Genomic DNA, 10,586 nt, shown 5'->3' with positions numbered 1-10,586 from the left:
TATATTTACTTCATTTTTTAAGGCAATTGGTTTCCTATATTTTATAAGTAAAATCAGCTTGTCAGATTTTACAGTGTGGGATGAGCATATTTCTGCAGAGACATTATGAAATAAGAATGTCTTCAGGTGTCATCAAGGTGTGACCGGTTGATGGGTTTGACATGTATTAGCCTATAAATGATGATGATATAGCTGCTACTCAAGCTCCTCCTTTATGGTTCATAGAAATATTGCAAATGCCTGTGCCTGCTGGATGTGCACAGGCATGCACAGCAAACACAATGGCTCCCCTCTCTGCATGTTCTTGTCATGGGAGAAACGCTACACCCTAAACCCAGGATGGTCAGACCTGTAAAAAGACACAGCCGCCCTCAATAAACATGAGCAACTGTATATTCCATATTCCTCCTGCCTTTTGCCAACACAGCAGCTTATTGTTGCTCACTCAGACAAACCTTGGTAATATAGTCGAAGCCCCTCTCTCTCTCTCTCTCTCTCTCTCTCTCTGTCCCTGCACACACGCGCACACATAAACACACACACGTGTGCACAGAAAGGCGCACGCGTTGCGCGCTCTCGAGTGCAGAACGCGCAACAAGCGGACCAGCGGATGGAGAGAGAGAGAGACAGAAGAAGAAGAAGAGAAGGACGGATGCAAGGCGAGGCCAGGAGCACAAAACCTGATCTCTCCTCCTTTTGTTTTGTTTTTTTTTTATCACAGCATCATTTTATAATGCGACTCATCAATTTTTTAATTAAAAAGAAATACGCCTGATATATCCTCTGTATCCGTCCTGATGTGCTGCTGCGCCTCATCACGATTCTTCAAGGATATGCAAAGCGGCTGTCATCACGTCGACGCTATTTCTCATTAAATGCAAGGATGTAACATCGGAAACGCGTGATCAACAATGACAAACGACGACTGGGCTTGATGATCTGTAGAAAACGACAGAGGGAAGCAGAGCAGCTCGGGGTCCGTGCGTTAATTTGCGCCTAATTATTGTTTTCACGTGCGATCGCGTTATTTTCTCTACTCCCCGCGTCCAATCGGAGCTGTAAAGGCCCCATAGCCCGCACCGTCTCTGGACATGAAACCCGTGGGAATTATGATACCAACGTGACGCACAGTCACACAAGCACAGCGGGGAAGACATCGAGCCTCGACAGGACGGAGGGGAGGGTGTGAGGTCCAGCAGAGCGGAGCCCTGCACAGTATCACGGGAGGAGGACGCCCAGTTGTTGTTGGACACATCGCGCTAATGACTGCTGTATAAGCCCCCCCGCTCCCCCCAGCAGGTACTGCCCACTACCATTTCCCCCCATTGAATATTTGATTTTATTTTTTCATGCATCGGGCCGAGCGGAGAGGGAGAAAGGGAGGAGAGTACAGTGGGTGCACGAGGGCGCGGAGAGACGGGATGCGGGAGACGCAGTGAGCGAGGAGGAGGAGGAGGAGGAGGAGGAGGGAAACCGGAGGATTGACGGTAAGATATGGATATAGGCTATGAGGATGCACCCCGCCCCTCTCTCTCTCTCTTCTTCTCTCTCTCTCCTCACGTGCACACGCGCACATACATGATCAATGCCTGAGAAGAAAGCAGAGGTGCTCCTATGTTGCTGCTACTGCTGTCAAGGGCCATTTGACCACTGAGGGACATGGATCTGATCGGGCTGCTGTTGCAGGGCCTCGTACTGCTGGCTGCCATTAAAAGCTGGGTCAGTAGTATAGGAGTGTGAGGCATGGGCGCTGTGAAATATTCATGGGCACGTGATTGGCTTCCTCTGGGCCTTAGAGGGGAGTGCAGCAGGGAGAAAGTGGCATAATGACTCAGGGTGTCCCACGCTGGCCCACCAGAGGGGTCTGTCACGAGTGGGCTGCTCATTATGCTCACACACACATCATTACACTCTTTCGTTGCGGTGTGCTGCAGTGCAAAGTGGTGTAAACACACGCATGCACATACGCACTCAAAAGGGGTTTAAATGCAAGGTTTGGTTTGCTTGTTTGCTGGTTTCGGTTTGCTGATTCACCACAGATGGAACATGAGGAGAAAAGAGGCAGAGAGGAAGAGAGCGCAGAGTGAGTGAGAGTCCATTATCAATATTTCAGAGAGGGGATGAGAGGACTGGGTCAGTGGAGGAGGCCAGGAGCGACCGCAAGGAAGGAGGAGAAAACAGAGATGGAGAGGAGGAGAGGAGAAGAGTGAGGGTTGAGGGATGGATCGAGGACAAGAGGGATGAGAGAAAGAGGAGAGAGGGCTCAGTGGCTGTCAGGACTCTTCTGTCAGGCTTGTAACCTTGAGTGGGTGTTGAAAGGTATTGTGTAGAGAGAAAAGGACGATTGATTTGATCTGATTTATATCGTAGTGAACACATTTGAGTAAGCTGGCTCGCCTTGTGTGTGTGTGTGTGTGTGTGTTTGTGCCGTGCATACAGATGGGAATGAGAAAACAGAGGTAGTGAGGTTTGTTTCCATGTAAGAATCATTTACATCAACCAGTGAGGACAAAAAAAGGCAAACTGATTTGCTTAAACCACTCCGACATGCACACTTGCACACAAACACACACACCATTTGGATGGATTTGACTTGTAAAACACACCATAATTGTCTCTTCTGTTCGGACCACCTCACACAGGTTCCCATCATGTCTCTTTGCATCGGTCAGACACACTGAATCAGTCTGTCTGCCCGTGCTGTGCTGTGAGTGTGTATGCAGGCCAGTTCAGAGCCAGGGGTGGATAAATCAGTATTTTATCAATATTGTCAAATGAGATTGGACATCAGCTGGGTTTTCAATATTGCATCTTCATTATCGACTAATTGAAAATAAATTGTCTGATTAACCAAGAGTGAATCTTTTGCCTATGAAACGAAAGAATAAATAGTGACAAAATATTTCCCAGTGCCTAAACTGATGTCAGGTTATTTGTTTTGTTCAATTAAAAAAAACCTTCAAAATATATTTGAGATTTGAGACGCAGCAGCCAGTGGATCTTTAAGCACTTTTTGCTTTTAAGGTTATTGAAATGAGTAATCCCACATCAAAATAGCTGCAAACTGATTTTGCATCATTCCATCAACTAATTGCTGTAATTTTTATGCAGAGCAGCATTGATGTTTTTTCTTTGGATTTATGGCAGTATTACAGAAAAGGTAAATAATTATCTGAGCCTATTAGACTGCTGTAGTAGAAAAAAATTAGCTGTGATGACCATCATATCCATATCATGCTGGGTTTAGTTTCAGCTTTAGGGGCTGTCATACATGAAATGAAATGGGGGGCCTTGGGGTTCCTTTGCCAGAAAAACGTGAGCATCAAACACTTAATTTCCTGTATTTTGGGGAATTTTTCGGCATCAATTTATGGTATACTTTCATTTTATTGGGGTGGAGGGTCAAATGTTTTAAATATTGAGGGGGACGTCCCCCCCTGCTTTCCCCCCTAGTGCTCCCACAGGAGTCTACACCTATGCCAGTATGGTATAGGTGTAGACTCTGCAGACTGTAGAAAAAAAAAACATGATATCGATGTTGTGAGATAAAATAACCAAGCAATTAGTGTGCAAAATATGTGCTCGTCCCAAAAACTGCACAGTGATTTCTTCTAACCAAAGAATCACACTACTGAATCTCCTGGAAAAAATAATTTTAAAACAGCGTTTAGAGCCCATATTGCTCCCTCGTCAGGTACAGGGTTACCTGATAAAATAACCAGAAAGGAATGTCTGATTTTGGCCATACGTGTTTTCAAAGTGTAGTAAATTCAATTCAATTCAATTCAATTCAATTCAGTTCAATTCAATTCAGTTCAGTTCAATTCAATTCAATTCAATTCAGTTCAATTCAATTCAATTCAATTCAATTCAATTCAATTCAATTCAATTCAATTCAATTCAATTCAAAGCTTCATTAAGGACTCAGCTCATAGAGCGGTCCATAGACAATAAGCTTCTATCCTTGCAAACACTGTGGCAAAATCTATGGCTGGAGACAAATTTCTCTAATTTCGCTGGATATATATTCTCCTATAGCTCAAAGCCATTGACCAGCTCTGGCCTGTCCTGCCAACGTGCAAACAAAGGCAGCTGGATGCACTCGGCTCTGCTCCGTCACACCTCCATAAATGATTTCAGAGGAAGCAGAAGCAGCTTTTGTAGTCATGACTTTTAGTCACACCTCAGGATCACAGTCCAATTCTTTGTCTTTGTCTCGGTGAAATGTTGGAACAGCTCATAGTATAGTAACAGCTTATGTTGATACACAATCATATTTAGTGCAAAGAGGCAGGACACAACATACAGTGCAACAGACGATGTACAAGCTGCTTTAAATACATGTTTATACTTCTGTGAATGTTAACCTCAGAAAAAACATAAATATATAGTATATCTCGTTATATTTCCAGTAAGATGACGCAGTCTCTTAAAATGCTTTGAGACCAGAAACACTCCCAATTTGTGCTAAATTCTCAACCTCTCCATGACAACACGCATTCAGCCTGCACTAAACTGTTCGTACATTACTACATCTGTGTCATGTATTTGACATTAGAAATCCATAATGAATAATTAATAAAATCCAAGACATTTGGTTAGTTCAGCTGTTGGAATTTATATTTTCCTGGAACTGCAACATCTTTTTGACCTTTACTGCAGCATTTTTTTTCTGTGGTTTTATTGTGAAAACTGCAAGCAGTGTGTGGGGGTTAATCAGCAACAGTGTGCTATTTTAAAAGGATGAATCACTGTTTTTTTCCACATCTGTCTCAGGGAACACCATATTTACATGCCCTTATGTACATTAGTAGTTGTTAGTGCCTGTAATTGTTGCTCTTTTATATTAATAAAGTCCTCAGTCATAGAATATGTAATTTTATGATATTGACATATAACTTGATATAGTGCCTTTTCTGTAGAATCTTTTGAGATTTTTAAATATGTATGATTATTTGTTAAATATCTGTTTTCAGATAATCTAATATTCAACAAAACAGTTCTGCTCTTTGATTTGCAGTGATGTTCATGATAGCATAATACACTTAGTGAAACACTTAGTGTGGCAAAATGCCTGACAAACCCTGATCCTGTCCGTACTGGCCACGAGAAGATCCTGTCTTAGTGTAACTCCAGTTTAAGAGATGAAAACAAAATCTGCAGTCTTCGTCTTTTGCAAAAATGCATTGTGAAGTTCAGCTGAAAACAAGCATGAGGATTCACCGGTCCACACAAAGAGGTCATTCTGCACTAAAAGGACAAACCTTTGGAGGATAGCCGCTTAATTGGCATAACTCAGACTGTAAGAAAAGCTTTCTGGTGGTTAGCTTGAGTTAACGAGCCTCTGAGTTGACGCAGCAGCTAAAGCACGAGAACTGTGGATGCAAGAGACTGTTCATCCGTCACCTTCAGAGCTGCAGCAAACACTGTCACCATTAGCCACAGTGGCTGCGAAACTCCTCCACTCAGGTGTGAATTTTAGCTAAATAGCTACACAGACATTGTTTTGTCTCCGTCCCTCTAACGTCACCTGGCTGCCTTTCACCATCCATGAAGTGTGACTGATCTTTTTGTACGTATTTGGACAGTTACGGTTACAGACTCTTCACCTCTCTACACTCGTATTTTGAGTGTAATTCATTTGCCAAAAAAACAAATTACACAATAAACAAAGTTAAATATTAACATCACATTTTTTTAGGATATTTTTTAGATATTGCGACAATTATTATCATTATTGTGAACTCTTGTTAGCTGAGATAGTCCTAAAATAGTCCTAAAATAAAATAAAAATAAAGATTTCACCGGTTAATGCTCATTCTATTTTCTGCTGCTTATTTGGGTCCAGGGTATATTAATTAAATTAATTAAATTATATAATGAAGAATTATTGTTATATACTGCTGTGAAGTACTGGATAAATTCTAGGTGCTATGGTCTCCACTGGGTTTCCATCATAATTTTATACTGTGGCTGGTATGATTATGAAACAGGTAATAAATATCATTGGATGTGGCCAATATTCCTTAAATTAATTAATTGTTTTGTTTATAAAACCATTATGCCAAAGTGATGTCTTCAGACGTCTTGTTTTTATGACCAACAGAACAAACCCAAGATATAAGTTTTACTATCATGTGCAAAAAAAGAAAAGCATCAGTTTTTCGCATTTGAGAAGTTTAAATCAGCAAATATTAGCTCCTTATTATTATTTTGGTTGATTCACTAATTGTTGCAGCTCAGTTGAAATTACGACTGGGAAAATTTGATTATTCTGAGAGCTCTGATATATTAGACTTGGCACTTAATTATACGCAAGTGCCTGAAAGCCAAACAAATGTGGACGTCTCACATCAGCCAAAGTCCCCAGTTCAATGTAATTAAACTGAGATTTACTGGATTTGGTGTTATATTGCTCAGTATTTTAATCCTCACACCACCAACTGTGTAATCATACAACCGTCTTGTTGACTTGAGCGCTGGCAAGTCGTTAAGATGAGATTTTTTTCCCATCTCCACCACGTAGCATGGGTTACTTATCAGCTCAGAGGAGGCACAAAAATAGCGACAAATAACTCTTTCATCGTACTTATAGGCAAGGGCATAAATTTTATTTCAACAATGGAGACATATATGAAATCTGCGGTTTAGGGTCCCCTATAGGAACATTTTTTTTTTAACATTAGACACATCATTTTCAGCATTCTGGTGAAATTTTATGCACCCATTGTTGCATTTTCTGTATCTATGGTGAAAATGTCTTTAATTCATCAAAATGAAAGTTCTTTGCTACTTTATTGTTTTCATCGGATAAATGCCAATGTTGGAAATAATGAGGTGAATGTGTCCTCTGCATCGCCCTGAAATCTATCACATATTTATCACATATTGGTGTGTTTTTTAAGACAGACTTTAAAAAAAAAAAGTGAACCTGTCTTTTAAGATCACTCTGTAGTCCTGAGGGTTGTTTTTTTCCCTTTGTGCATGGTAATCCATTCTGCTTCACAATGAATGGTGATCAGGTAAAAGCAAAACAATGATAAATGACCAAAACACCCCAGAAATTCTCATACACCCAGAAAGTGCTTATAGGGCACTAAGTCACAGCGTGCTTTTAACTCAGAGAGCGAGTGCTGAGGGCAGGATTACGATCTTGATAAATATGTGAGGAAACTTATCAATGTTTAATCAACCTTCCTGCAGTCTTTAGAAGAGACTCACTTCTTTAGGTGAAAGAAAATCTAATGACTTCTCGCGCAAAACAGATGCAGACGCAAGCAAAATAGGATGAGATGAGGGTTTTTGGCCTCTGTGATATTCCATACTTAAATAGTCAATATCTATATTTATATATATATATGCTATGATTATAGATATTTGTTTAATTAGGTCTTTTAGCAGAAGACTAATATGTGAAAAGGGATGGCTAACGTAAAAAAACAGAGGACGACCTTGAAAATTACTTTTAAAACATGATCTGAATATACCTGCAGGCACTTTACCACCATTTCCTTCATGCAGTCTAAATCCTAATGCTCTCAGGAGTGTCCAGCATGCAGTGCGGGTCAAAATACTCTGAACCTGTCTCTGAGCGCCGCTGTGTTTCCTGCCCGCAACAAGCGAATGATTGACAGAGGGCGACACCTCCATTCCCCAGAGTCACGCATCGACCAGACAAACACACAGGCTCTAAAACCCTGTAAGTGGCTTTGACTGTGGTGAGTAGGCCTCAGCCCTCTGGGAGCTGTAGAGGTCAATGGTCTGAAACAGGCTCGCAGTCACAGAGGGCACTGTAGTGTGTTTTAAAATCCTCTTTTTAAGCCTTAAATATTATCGACGCAGCCAAGAAAATGCTCAACACTTGTTACTAAAGAAGTGTTTTGGCCAATAAAGCTAAAAGTCTAACCTTTCTGTCTCTCCCTCGTCTCTTGATTGCTCTCCATCACTCACACGCACGCACACACACACATACACACACACATTCATTCTTCCATTAGGAACATAGCACTACAAGGCTGTTTTGTCACTTTGTGCTTTATAGTGATCTGCCCTCAGGCACTGATAGCTCTCAGACCAAAGGAGGGGGAGGTTGCTCTCTGTCTCTCTCCCTCTCTCTCTCTCTCTCTCTCTCTCTCTTTGTTGATTTTATGGCCTCCACCTAGTGTGAGTCTTTGTACCTGGCATGATTTCACGTCAGTTTGAATGATCTCCGACAGGCTGGCTTTAATGGCTTTCAGGTATCATTTGCTTCCCACAGCAGTGAGTCAGTCAATTTTCTTTCTTATTTATTGCTTAAATTTTGGACGAGTCAAACCACACAGGAATCGCTTGGCAGACTCCTGTTTGAAATCTCTGCCATCAAGGGCTGCAAGTAAAGATCATTTTTTCTATTTATTATCTGCAGATAGTTTTTTGATTAGCTGTTTAAAGTTACATTTCTTTTTTAAAAAATATCAGAAAATAGTGAAAACGTGTCCTACAATACCCCTACAGTAAAATTGCTTGTTTTGTCTGTTCATTTTCCCAAATAGAAAAAACAGCAAGTTGTCACATTTGAGAAGCTTACCAGCAAATATTTGTCAGTTTTGCTTTATGAATTATTTACCCCCCACCCCCTAAAGCCAAGCAATGTTCAAACCCGCATGACTTAATGTTAAATTATAGTGTAAATCCCAAAGCTTCCAAAGATACAAGGCAGTAGCCTAATTAAAAGGCCTACATATACTGTGTGGGACGACAACCCTGCCCCCCACCAATAGTTATTATTTAGGCCTAAATATATTAAAATATGCTAAAATTCCTGCAACCCCCAAAATTATATGAAAAACAAAAACAAAATAAAATATCTATTAGCAAAAGTAATTATAATCACAAATAATAATAATAATAATAATAATAATAATAATAATAATAATAATAATAATAATAATAATAATAATAATAATATAATAATTATTATTATTATTATTATTATTATTATTATCATTATTATTATTATTATTATTATTATTATTATCGTCATCATCATCATCATTATTATTGTTATTATTGTTATTATTATTATGGGGTGTATTTCCTGGAACTCAACGTTGCTGTGCTGTCGCAGTACGTGTTTCAGGGGGTCTCAGGATGTGGGAAAAGTCATAGTACCACTACCCGCAGCAGCAGTAATCTTGTCAAATTTCCTCAAAAAAATCTAAGTAATGGAGATATTTCCAGGTGAAGATAAGCGTTTTCATCATACAAGCTAGCTTGCTGCTTTATAGCCTACATACACTTCAACATGATAACCAAAACGGCTCCTCTGATAACAAACGTAACATTTTATTTATTTTGTTATCAGTTACGAGGTAGTTATTTTGGGGGTCAATGGAATTTTATATGGCATAAGTTACAATTGCTACTTGCTACTGGAAAAAGTGGTATTTTCACAGCAACATGTTACTGCCCAAAACTGGCAGTAATAATAATAAACTTTTTTTTTAGCTCCTTTCATACAAGAAATGCAGCCCAACGTGCTTTACAATAAAGAAATTACATGCACCAAAGCTTTACATGAAAAGAAAAACATAGAAGAAATAAAGACACAATAAAACCTGCATGTAAAAATGAGATAAGATCATAAAAGAATACATAGAGTGCATCTTCACATGGATAAAACCCACTTGATAATACTAGTAAAGTAAGATAAAAATAAGGATAAAAATAGAATGCACAGAATGCATAACATAAGATGGAAATAAAACCCCTTGAGATAAAATTAATATGTATATGTGTATAAAATGCATAAAATTAAGGAAAATGCAACATTTTAAGATGCTGCAGTGTGTAAATGCATAGCAAAATGCAAAGCAGTTAAGTGAAGCGATACGTTTTTAGTTTTCTTTTAAAAATATTTAGCGAGGTGGCTTCTCTGAGCAGTGTGCTCCACTGACAACCGCTGCATCCCCAATTTTCTTTTGGCTGTTTTTGGGACCTACCAACAAACCTGTAGGCTACCCCAGCAAACATCGTGTAACAAAATAAAAACATTAATGTCAATGTCATTTATGTTGCGCTGCTGGCAGAACTTTCTAGACAGTAAGAGCTTTCTTTTATTGCACATATGTATATATACTGTATATCTGTACTTTCATTTGATAAATAATCTAAAACAATAGAAAATTAGTATTTAAATGTTGAAATGTTTTCTGTGGGGACAGGTACCCCCCAAACCACCTGGCAGATTTGGTCCCTCTGATGTTGACACCATGTTTTCAGCCTTGCCATGATACCAATATACTAGCATGACTTTAGGGTGAATTTGTGTAAAATGATGTACAAGACATGTAGAATATTCCCATTTGACTAAATATTGAGGGCATAAAAAGTCTTGCATTTGAATGTTTCACTTCATGGAGAGTTGGAACAAGCTGTTACAGACAGTTGGAAATAAGGTAATCTTTACTATTTTAATGCCACTTAGTGGGTATTAAAAGGGCACTGTATGTTAAGGGGTTAATTTTAATGATCAAAATAGTTGCTGATACAATTTCTGTTGCTATTGAGTTACTATTACCGCTGTTAGATACATGCAGTTTCTGTGC

The sequence above is a fragment of the Plectropomus leopardus genome, chromosome 4, assembly GCF_008729295.1.
Source record: "Plectropomus leopardus isolate mb chromosome 4, YSFRI_Pleo_2.0, whole genome shotgun sequence".
Classification (NCBI taxonomy): Eukaryota; Metazoa; Chordata; class Actinopteri; order Perciformes; family Serranidae; genus Plectropomus; species Plectropomus leopardus.
Note: the sequence above shows the minus strand (reverse complement) of the source record.